Genomic DNA, 12124 nt, shown 5'->3' with positions numbered 1-12124 from the left:
ACCCATAATATAAAAACGATTTCTGTGTAACGGTATGCATAACATTTTTCTACATTGGCACAGGACGATCAATTTTAATTTTTAAAAAGGTCTGCATTTTTTGGCACACCCTTTATGAGAGTATGCAATGGCTTTGTTGATTACATTTATAGTTAATGAAGTTTTATTTATATGATTAATTAGTAATATTTTACTTTTTATTTCATGTTTGTGTGTTATAATTATCTTTAGTCTTGTTTTTCAATGATAATTTGTAATAAATTTGTATATCCTTTATCATAAGGAACACTTATCATAAGTACAATTGAACTATAAAATTCAGATATATTCCTGTCCTGTTGTGAGAAAGATTTAAAGATCTGATTTTCTAAAAATAATAGACAAACATTAATTATCTTAAAATAGAATGAAAAGTTATTAATAAAGGGGTGCTGTTTTAAACAATCCAAGCTTGTACAATAAAGCTTAGGTTTTTTTCCCTTTAAAAGTCCCCAAATAAGCCCCTATTTTAGTTGAAAAGTATAATCCACTTTCTCTGTCAGTGTCTATCTTCCCATTTGTCCCACAGTGTAAATTTTAATTGCCTAGCATATGTTTGAGATAGATTGCTTTTTTGTTATGAATCTATAATTTTTTCGTCCATTGGTCTGAATTCTCTAGAGGACAATTTTCTAAGCTGTATTAAGTATGATCATTGAAATGTCAGATATACTATATTCGAAATGCATATTCTTTTAGGGAAATATGATTGTTTCAGTTTCATCTAAAATTTAATGATTCACAATCTTTTTGTAAAGATTTTTACGAACAGTAAACAATGTTCCTTCTGATCGGCTGTCTTTTATTACTCTATTTTATTAAATCTTGCTGCTTATGGATGTTGTTATCCTTGTTTGCTATTAATCACTTTCTATCACTAAGAAATGAAATGAGATATATTTGACAAATAAAGTAGGTAATAAAGGAAAGATATAATTTTGAATATATATACATTTTACTTGTATTTATTATATTTGTTTACATTTTATTGCATGTTTGTGTGTTATGACCCTAAATGACGACATTTGAATATTTAGCCTTTCTCAGTTTGGAAAGTTCATGAAATTGTACAATAGGATTTATGTAAATTTCAACATTCTATATGCTAGTTAATTAATACAATTTGTTAATGTTTACTACAGTACTTAATAATCTATGACGACTACTTTTGTTATTAACATTTTAACAATTTAATTAATACCTTGACTGTCATCAGTTTTGTAAGCATTTCAATACTCTCATCTGTAATGTTATTACTTGGAAAATCTAGAGTTGTGACAAGTTTTAATCTGTCCAGGCCATCCAGCATCATATACAATAAGGAGTCAGATATCTAAAAATATTGTAAAATTAAAAGACACAAAAATACTCGAAAAGTTTTACTTTTGCATTTTGTTATCTTTAACTTTTTGCAATTAACTCCCCCCACTTCGTTGTTCAGTGTTCATACAAATCTCTAAATAAATTCATCTTGTGAACAGATGAGAAAACACATATTCCATGTATAAATCTTGATGTATTTTAGACCATTATTGATTGAAAGACCGTCTTATTTGTAAAGTTGATGTTTAATGTAGGGTTGGGCCGGATACTTTTTTGGCCGGATACCGGATACCGGATATCCGGCTGATTTCAAATGCCGGATATCCGGTAACCGGCCGGATATCCGGCCAACGCCGGATATCCGGCAAATATCCGGTTATCCGGCCAAATTACCGGATATCCGGCCGGATAACCGGCCAAATTACCAGATATTAAAGTAGTAAAAAAAAATTTCTTCAGAAATCTTATATAAATTTACATAAAGTTAAACTTATTCAGAAAAAATGTTCTTCTACCTTCAATAATAAGAAAATTATAGCCATTTAAGATTTTAAAAAGCAGAGATTTTTGGTGAAAAGTATAAAAAATTATAGAGCCGGATATCCGGCCGGATAGTTTCAATATCCGGTATCCGGCCGGATATCCGGCCGGATATCCGGCCCAACCCTAGTTTAATGGTTAGCAAAATTACCATATAAATTAGCCTGTTCATCTAGAAAAAGGGGAAAACTTATTTGCACCATAGAAATTCAAAACAACGCTACGTTTCAGACAGACTGAAAGACCAAGTTGTTTATAGAGCAGATGCGCATTGTACGAGAAAAATTCTATACAAAATAATTCGTCTATCTATAATAGAAACCAAATAAATATTTTTTTAAAAATTCTCTAAGTAATTGACTCTTGAATAGGAAAGGTAGCTAAAAATAGTACAAGAAGGGGAAGCGAGGGTAGAGGAGGTGAAGGAGGAAAAAAAAGAGAAGGAAAAAGTAAAGTTATGGGAAAGTGGAGTAAAGTGAATTATCTGCACTTTTTTATCTTTTAAGTCTTCCACCCTCACTTTGACATTGACATTGAGTCAAGGAATTTGTCATAGAATATTTTGTTCATGAGTCAAATACTTTACTTAATTCAAAAGGACCAAAATTAGTCAAGCACAATAAGTATTTATATAAATTTTAGATGTATATAGTGTTCTGTTCTTCTAAAACAGATAAAATCACAATATATTTATTTATGTAGCTAGACCACAATTTTATTTAAAAAACAATAACAAATTATTGATTTGCAAAGAGACAAAATGCTTATATTTAGGTCACAAAGAAGAGGAAGAAAAAAAAAGATAACAAAGGATAAAAAATGATAGAAACTCATGAACCATTAACTAAAAATTAAGTTTATTGACCGACGGACCAACACTCAAAGTAAGTTTTAAGCAGGATGCACTTTAAAAAGGTCACTTCACAAAATCAGCAATCTATCTTAAATCAAAGTCAAATTTTCCCCAATGCGTTACAGACTGATGGACTGGCTAACTAACGAACGGACACACTAGGGGACATATACAGTTCATTGTAGAATAGCTTTGCAACTAAAAAGTTTTAGAAACAATAATTTATGACAATTTATAAAAGGGTTGACTTAAAAAAGGACCAAAATTTTAACTTAAAAAAGATGCTACCTACTCTTCATATGTTTTCTATTCATTGAAAAAAGTATATAGATATTGATAGCATAACTGATTAAAGCAGTGTATGAGTCGGTCTGTCAGAGAGGGATATTGAGGATATTAACAAAATCTTAAAATTTACCTTGCTATTTCTTACACTAAAAACTTTAAGTTTACTTGAATTTTCAAGTCCAGTTGATATACTATCAGCATCCTTTATTAGAGAGATATTAATTCAAGATATTAATTGAACTTTGTAGGGAGTATACAGTTAGTTAATAAAATCTAATTTAATGAGGTTTGTCTATTTATCTATTACACACATTAAAGTTAGCTGTTTGACAGCTTATCATTGAATTAAAAATTATCTTGTATATCTCAAAGTAATTTTAAATATGTTTACAGTAAAAATGAATCTTAAAGTTAGCTACAAATTAATTTATTAAAAGTTTTCTTTACCCTCACGCAAAGGATTAATTATAGAGATTGCTTTTATATTTGTACATGACAAAAGTACAATTGGCAGAAACAAAACTTGTGTACTTATGTAAATTGTGATATATGGGTTGTGCTTAAGTCATTAATTTTTTTTCTTTTATCACAACATGATATGTTTATTGTTTAAATCAAAGGCATGCTATTGTTTTATAGTTGGTGGATGTCGGTAAATATGAGATTATTGACTGTTCTTAGAAATAATATTTTCCTTTTCTGTCAGACCAAACATATTCCAGCGAAAATTAACACCACATCTTTTCACCTAAACAATAAAAGTAACATGAACAGTTAAGAAAAAATTACCTGGAGTAGTGTGCTCAGGTGTCAATAAAAGTTTATTGTCACTTGCAACAAAAAATTGTAGTATAAAATGGGTAGACTTAGTATGGAGTAAAGTGCATTAATTAATTGTTTTTATTTACTCAATAATTGAAGCATTTTTATGTAGAATATACAGGCATATTTTGGCATGAAAAAAGCCTTTTGTTTAAATCTCTTATGAAATTATTCGTGGTATTAAACATATAAATATTATCGCAAATCTAGTTTATATTTAATCTATGTAAGACGCTTCTTTTTAAATTCCCCAGATGTTCGTGCCAATGAACCTAACTTTAGTGGTCAACCTTCATCCAATGTGGGCTTAGCATGGTGTTCACATATGAGTAGTTCACCTGTATGTAGTTTTGTTGCCTTCCCTTTTCTTACCTCACAACGGAGGCTTCCTCACAAAGCAAAAAGTAATGGAATATTATGGCGGGTATTTTATTTACTGCCCTTTGTCTTTTTGTTGTATCTGTATAATAGCAAATTAAAGCTCTATTTTACTTTGAACAGCGGACTGCATACATCTAATTATCAATCTTTCTTGTGACTTGAGCAAAACGAGGTGAATATTTATTTTTACATTTCAAAGGTTCTTTAAATTTAAGCAGATATGAAATTGATTTTCCCCGCCTATTTTTTTAGTGAATATATTTGGTTGTTTTAATTGCATTTGGCTTTAGCGAAAGAAATTGTAGTCTGTTTGGGACATGAGTTATACTTGTGTTATTTTTATATATTCCTGGAATTAATAATTTGAATCATATCATAAGTAATTGAATTATAGTGACAATTTAAATTTATTATGTATATGTTGTTGCAAACACGAACACTTGTAGCGATGCCGCGCTTTAAATACACAAAAGGAACGTAGAGTCCTTATAAGTTGAAATTTCATAAACAATTCTCTTGATCAGGGGCGTCCAAGCTTTTTATTTTGGAGGGGTATAATTTTTTTAAGGGGGGGGTAATTCGGTTTTGGGGGGGGTAAAATGGCGCGCGAAGCGCGCCGCAAATTTTTTTTACCCCCCCCAAAATTTTTACCCCGGGGGTAAAATTTACTTGGGGGGGGGGGGTAATTACCCCCCCTGAAATCTGTTGGCAGGGGTAAAATTTGTTTACCCCCCCCAAAATTTACCCCCGGGGTAAAATTTTTTTTTGGGGGGGGGGGGTAATTACCCCCCCTGAAATCTGTTGGCAGGGGTAAAATTTGTTTACCCCCCCCAAAATTTACCCCCGGGGTAAAATTTTTGGGGGGGGTAAGTTAAATTTTATCAAAAATTTGGTATTAAAAATGCGCGCGAAGCGCGCAAAAATTTTTTTTGTTAAAGGTTTTCTATTTTGGGGGGGGCTTACCCCCCCAAAATTGTTTGGGGGGGTAAATACCCACTCCTAAATGGTTGGGGGTGCCTACGGCACCCCAGGGTAGGGGTAAATTTTAAATGGGGGGGGGGGGGGGTAATCGCCCCATTACCCCCCCCTTGGACGCCTATGCTCTTGATTATATTTTTTATTAAAATGTATAATATTTTTGATGATTTATTAATTATGTTTATTATTTTTAGCCTATCGATTTCAAGGTTAACACTTTTAATTAATAAAGTAATTCTTAAGAATAGGTTTTCGTTTTTATTTTTATTTTGATAATAGATTAGGTCATTCAAAGTTAGGTCATCTTGCCCATCGGGGCCTAATCCGACAAGGCAAAAGGTTGTTTCGTCCAATTTTTATATGTTTAATTTCATTAAATGATTGTTTTGTCAACATTGATTGTGTTATTTTTATTTTAAATGGTTTCTTTATTTTGTCATAGATTGTTTTATTTTTATTAAAATTAAATCTTGATATTTTTTTATAATATGCTGATGCTGTTTTTTACCCCTACCATGACCCTTTTAACCATCTAATATTTAAAAAATTACATTGTGCAATGAAGTCTGTAAAATTGGCAGGAAGGGATAGGGGTTCTGACACCCTAGAAATATACTTGTTCATATGTATATGTAGTATCTGATTATCATGTTGTATCCAATATTTATTGTATATCTACTATCCTGATAATTGTGTAGTCACGCTTTTCCTGATAAATTAATTTTAACTGATAAAATTGTCAATGGCGGTACCTTCTATCTTTAATTAATGCATTTTTTCTTCAAATTACCTTGAAATCTAAACTTAGAAAGTAAAAACATTTAATTGATATCAAAGGACTGTTATAAATAAGTTAATAACTGAATAGTTCATTATGCATTAAATAGTTATACTTTTTAAAAGCGAAGCTTTTCTATAATTAGAGTCGGTCCGTCAGTACATCCGTCCGTCTGTCACAGAGAGATAGATTTTTTCGTTAATTTAGGCATGTTAGAATTGCCCTATCGATTTCAAACTTTGCATGGTGATTCCTTTAGAAGTTAGTTACGATTTAGAAACCGTAGCAACTACAAGATTACAAGAATGTCCGTACATTCATTTTAAACATGTTGATTTCTTTACTTTTTTAACAACAAATTTATATGTGATCTAATCATCCGATTGATCTGATTTTCGGTATGTTGATTCCTGGGACAGCAAAGCATAATGTTATAAGCGAAGCAACTTTATAATCAAGAAGTCTTAAAAATGTAAGTATGTCCATAAACATTATCCTGTATCAAGCAGTTTTTCAACAAATTTACTTATAATTTTGCTTCGACTCTTATACATTTATATTCTGATTTTTCAGTTCTAACACTATATAAGTTGTAATGTCCGTTTGTCCTACCGCTTCAGTGCTTCGCTTTTATGGATGTTGTCATCCTTGTTTACATAAAACATATGATTTTAGGTAATTGAATTTTATATAACATCAAAGATGACAATATCCATAAAAGTGAAACTTTGAAACAAATATTAACAATTGTAGAGTATCATAATTGAATAAGCATATATATATATTATATATGTGTAAGTAAGGATACTGTTCAAGAACATTCCTACTTTTTTAGGACTTGATTATAGATATGCTTTAACCTAGTTGTATTTAGTAGGAATTACAAAAATGTTTAAAATTGATTTTTTAAAATTAGATAGACAACAATTGTAGAATTGCTATGCTTTCTAAATCGTACCTTACTACTACAGGAATAACCATGCCAAGTATGAAATCAATAGGACAATTATAAAATGCCTTAATTAACAATAAGAGCTATCCATTATGGACAGACAGACAAACCCTGAGTATAGAAAAGCTTTTCTTTTAAAATTAAGCATTAGTTATGAGATTATAGATTTTCTAATTTAACCTAAACACTAACCTTTATTAGTTTGTAAAAGTAAAATCTTTGACCTTTCTAGATTATAATCACATTTTGAAAAAAAGAATTATAGAAAAGCTTCGCTTAAAAAAACGATTGTGCCCCTAGCATCTAGTTAGTCTGTTTTCTAAGGGATAAGGCATAAAATCATCCTGAGTCTTAAATCTAAAAATCAAATAGCCTGAACCCATCATGGGACCTATGTGAAGCTTTCCTAGAGCGTAGAACTCAATCAGCTATAGACAAAATAAATACATTTTCGCCAAATTTGAATCAATTCATAGAAAATTTAAAAAGTATTTACTGTAATAACTTTAAAGAAATTAATTTTATTTTTTTGATTAATGTTTAATGTAACTTTTTCATTACATCAATTATTTTATCCATATAAAGTTCAAAATGGTTTACAACAGAAAAATTATACTTTTGTGTAATAAGTGGCTATGTATCTGAACAATTAGAATTAAAATATAATTGTTTTTTTTTTAATATGACTTTTTATATCACTAATAATGCATAGAATTACCACTGTTACATCCTAAATATGCAGTGTTGAATTGTCTTAAGAAATATTGTTTTAAAGCCTCAACAAATATGACAAAATAATAGTAACAAGCCACAAACCATAAGATGTTTTTAGGTTAAAGGCCATTTTAAAGGCTATTTTAAAGTCAAATACCCACACATTTTTATTTAAAATCTTTGAAAGCCTCTAAACCCGAATAAGAAGCAGATACAATTTAGGTAAAACCAGTTTTGATTCAGCAAATATGTCTATTTATAGGATCCATTTACCGCTTGTTGCATGTTGGTTTTAAATCCGCTAAACTGTTGAGGAAAAGCGTGTAGTTAGAACTGTTATAACCTCTGAACACGATACACTCTTGTAAATACTATTCCTTGTTATTTTGTGGTATTAGAACAAAGCTCATCTATAGTGAAGGTTTGAATATGGCCACTACGTCATTCGGTTGTCCGACACCCATCCGTCCACTGCGAAGAACTTGTTAACCCGCAGCTCGGGTTACCACAATTGATTGTGCTACCGAGTTTTTATATTTATTTAAAAAAAAAAGTTATAATCTAACCTTGTAACAAAGATGTATTTCTTCTAAATCAGGAAAAAAAGGAATGATTTGTGAAAAATCTACATGATTGGCTGGTAACTCCATGTCAATTATATGGATTGGACTCTCAGCTAAATAAAAAAGCATTATAATCGAATAAAAATATAGGAATTTCTTCAGATGGGTGACTTATTTGCCTCTAGAGGGTATATTTACTTTTATCTATTTCGACAAATTTTATATGTCTTGGCTCAAGTACGTTTTGATAAACGCTACAAAATAGGATCTTCAAAATTACTATTATTTCTGATCTAAGTCTTATTACATATAATCTTAGCACAACATATGTTCTTTGCTTCACTACTTATTAAAACTTCTTTTTTGTGCACACACAGCAATTTTCTTAAAAATTAAGCAACTTACATCTTTGTTCATTTGTACTTTCAGATTGCTCAGAATGATTCGGTGTACTGGGAGGTGACAAGGTCAGTGGTAAGGCAGAAACATCTGGTTGTCCTAAATAAATAATATTTTTTTAATGAAATAGTTGTGAGAAATAAAAAAAACTTGGAACACAGGCGTTATAGTCATATATTTTCAAATATATGATTATATAAAAGCTGAAAAACTCTATAGTTCTGGGCGGTTTTCCATTGCTGATATTCACTTATTGGAGGGCGAAGTATCCATATTATCCGTCACACCCAACTGCAATCGTGAATGCAAAGCAAAAAAATGACTGTGACTGTAGGCTCAATATTTACAAAAAAAACATTTTTCTGCATGAGGTCTCAAATTTTGATAAAAACTTCCAGTCCCCTTCATTTGGTCATAAAACAAAGAGCTGGGTGATTTTTAACCTTTTTAATCCGTTTAAAGTCCGATTTTTCGCGCATTTTCTCACTGTGGTGTTTTCACAATGAAAAAAAAGGCATTTTTTCGTGATTTTCAAGTTTAAAATTTTTACATTAATTTTAACTTACATACATGTTTTATATATCAAATTAATCACCCAGACGGGTACATCATAGAAATCGTCTTTAAAATCACAAAAAACCATGAATTACAGGGTGTCCCAACAAAAATGTCAAAACACGTTTTTTGAATTTTGCCCATTTCTCGCCTTGAGAGTGGATATCATCCATTTTAGAGCACATACCAAGTAAATTTGGCGTGGTTACTCCATATTTAGACACCTGAGAAATTTTTGAAACACCCTGTAAAAGTGATTTTTGCGTCTGTATATCTAAAAATTGGTCCAAATTGATTATATTTTTCAAATTAGTCAATAAAGTATCTAAGTATGTTAGGCCATAGTGTTTTCTTACAGATAAAATTTTTTTATTTTTTGGACACCCTGTCATTTCTTTTCCAATTGGAAAATCTTTTTTATTTTTTTTTTAAGTTACCTAAGACTGTCATATAGATACAGATTTTGACTAATAACAATAATATTTGCCTATTTTACAAATTTACACACTTTTGGGACACCCTGTGCATGTTTTTTTTTAAATGGTGGTTTTTGCCCCTTTTTGGGGGTAAGGAGTCGTTTTAGGGCCATAGACTATTTCTTCATTTTTGTATAACTTTTTAAGGCACATCATTTGTTATTTAAACATTAACCGCCTCCAGCGAACCGTTTTGCCGATATTCACCGTTAAAGGCGGAATTTTTGACGTTTTTTGCCGTTCTCAAGTTTTTAATGTAAAGTAAAATTTTTTGTGCATCTAACCGTTTTTCGTCAAGATGGATTTCAATTGTTAAAACAAGAAAATGAAGTGAATATAATATTAATAATTGATATAACATTAGTAATAAAAGAAACATAAATCACATTCATTTGAAGTTCCTTTTGACAAAAATAGGTTAGATGCACAAAAAATTTTACTTTATATGAAATTTAGTAAATTAAATGGCCTAAAAAAAGTACTTTAGAGTGATTTTGATAAATCAACGCCTTCTTACCAAAAATGAGACCAGCAAAAAAACGTTAAAAATTCCGTCATCAATCGTCATTCGAAGTGCATCGAGCGAATCTACTTTACAAGATATCAAAAACTAAAATTTTACCTGCTTCTACCATTACTTCTGGAGGTTGAAGTTCGCTTGTTCTTAGGCTTCTCACAATACTACCAACTTTCTTTAGAGAATATTTGTAATTACTTTCACAAATATATATTTAGTGGGTTCTTTCATTTTATATTTTGAATCCACTACCCAATTCTGCAAGTCCTAGCTGTGCATAGTAAATAGTTACGTCTGTTTACGAACCAAGTCATTTCCCCAAATTTTGCTAATAAGTACATCAATGTCTTGGATTATTAGCAGTAAAGATAGACCGATGATGGACAAAGTTACTTCTAGAGTAGTTGTGCAACCATAGAGAAATTAAATCTCCTCTTGTTCAATAAAAACAGACTGACGGACCAAGTGAGTCACGTAGTAGAAACCTAATAGTCAAGAAAATCTTCTCCAAAAATTAGCTATGTTGTAGCTGACAGCCTAGCTTCTAATAATGCCTTAATTAAATACTACAAATAGGTAGAGACTGAGCGAAAATATTTTATAACAAACATTGAATATAAAACTCACTGAGCAAAGAGATTTGATATCATCATACTCTGTATCCTTAGGGCGGAACTTTTCAATTAGGCTGGTAATAGCATTTTCAACACACAAACGCTTCCAACTTCCTCCATGTTGGCTTACATCAGGAGCTCGTAGGTGCTTTTTTGCTCTTCGTCTAAATTTGGCACTAATAAGATAAATCCATTTGAAAACAAAATTTACATTCTTTTTAAGAAAACATTAATTTAAACGGAATTTTGTTAAAAGCAAAGCCTTTCTATATTTATGGTTGACCCGTCTGTGACGCTTAGCTCTTATCGTTAATATATGCATGTTAGTTGGAATTTTCGTTCAGGCTTACTGTCCTTACCCGATTTATTGGTCTTCGTTTTTAACTATGCTTTCAAAAACTATTATTTCTAATCTAAAGCGTGTTCTTTAAAGCTTTGGTTATCTCATTCTGTCTCTTGACAGTTATACATTACATGCCACTTTTGGGAGGCCAGAAGAAAAAAGTTTTTTTTAGTGTAAGGCAAAAATTACTTTGCAATTGTATCAGTAAGTAGGTCTAATAACACCCTTTGTTAATTTTAAATTCCAACTAAATCTAATTTTTGAGAAAATTATATTTGAAAATTTTAAGTTCAATTTTCATCCCCCAGTAGTTACCACACAATCGTGACAAGAAAAGCAAAGATTAAATTTTGAACAAGTTTGCTTTCATAAAGTTCTTCATAAAACCACTCCTGAGTGGAGTTAATCAATGGCCATTTTTATCAGTTGCTTTGCTAAGGTCACAAAAATTCAGCATTAAATAAATCATATATAGAGTTGTTTGATGAAAGACTTCATAAAAGCAAAGTTGTAAAGAATTGAAAAGTATGAATAATTGTTTTTAATATTATGGATGAGTGTAAGCTCTTAGGGGATGAAATTGAAACTTAAAATTTCCACACTTAAATATTTCAAAAATTAGATTTAGTTGGATTTTAAAATTAGCAAAGGGTGTTATTAGACCTACATACTTACTGATAAAATTGCTAAGTCATTTTTGCCTAACACTAAAATAAACTTTTTTCATCTGGCCTCCCAACAGTGATGTATTATTAATTTTTAGTGTATATGTCATATCAAAGATAGATTACAATAATGTATGATTATTGATTTGACCATTCATCATGTACTCTGCAGCTTACTATTCGCGAATATTTCTAATTTACTGTGTATAACATATAAGATCCATTTTCTTTTAAGAAATTATGACTGTTTCTGTTTCTCCCAAAATTGTATGATTCATATTTTGCTACTAACGCTTTCTACATTTAGTATATAATTGATGTAAA

The 12124-nt window shown here is 30.6% G+C and overlaps 2 long non-coding RNA genes across 2 annotated transcripts; both read right to left on the bottom strand.

Moving 5' to 3' along the window:
• Positions 1-325: 325 nt before the first annotated feature.
• On the bottom strand, positions 326-3249 carry LOC145323436 (uncharacterized). The gene is made up of 3 exons (XR_013880978.1): positions 3174-3249; positions 1241-1372; positions 326-367 (listed from the first exon to the last, which is right to left on the bottom strand). It is a non-coding gene; the product is annotated as an uncharacterized LOC145323436 (long non-coding RNA).
• A 458-nt stretch (positions 3250-3707) lies between these two features.
• On the bottom strand, positions 3708-10945 carry LOC145323038 (uncharacterized). Its single transcript, XR_013880858.1, has 5 exons — positions 10806-10945; positions 10284-10353; positions 8637-8729; positions 8235-8344; positions 3708-3791 (listed from the first exon to the last, which is right to left on the bottom strand). It is a non-coding gene; the product is annotated as an uncharacterized LOC145323038 (long non-coding RNA).
• Positions 10946-12124: the final 1179 nt, after the last annotated feature.

This window comes from Acartia tonsa, chromosome 6 (assembly GCF_053477335.1).
Source record: "Acartia tonsa isolate MP-2025a chromosome 6, ASM5347733v1, whole genome shotgun sequence".
Classification (NCBI taxonomy): domain Eukaryota; kingdom Metazoa; phylum Arthropoda; class Copepoda; order Calanoida; family Acartiidae; genus Acartia; species Acartia tonsa.
Note: the sequence above shows the minus strand (reverse complement) of the source record. Positions and strands in the feature narration are given on the sequence as shown.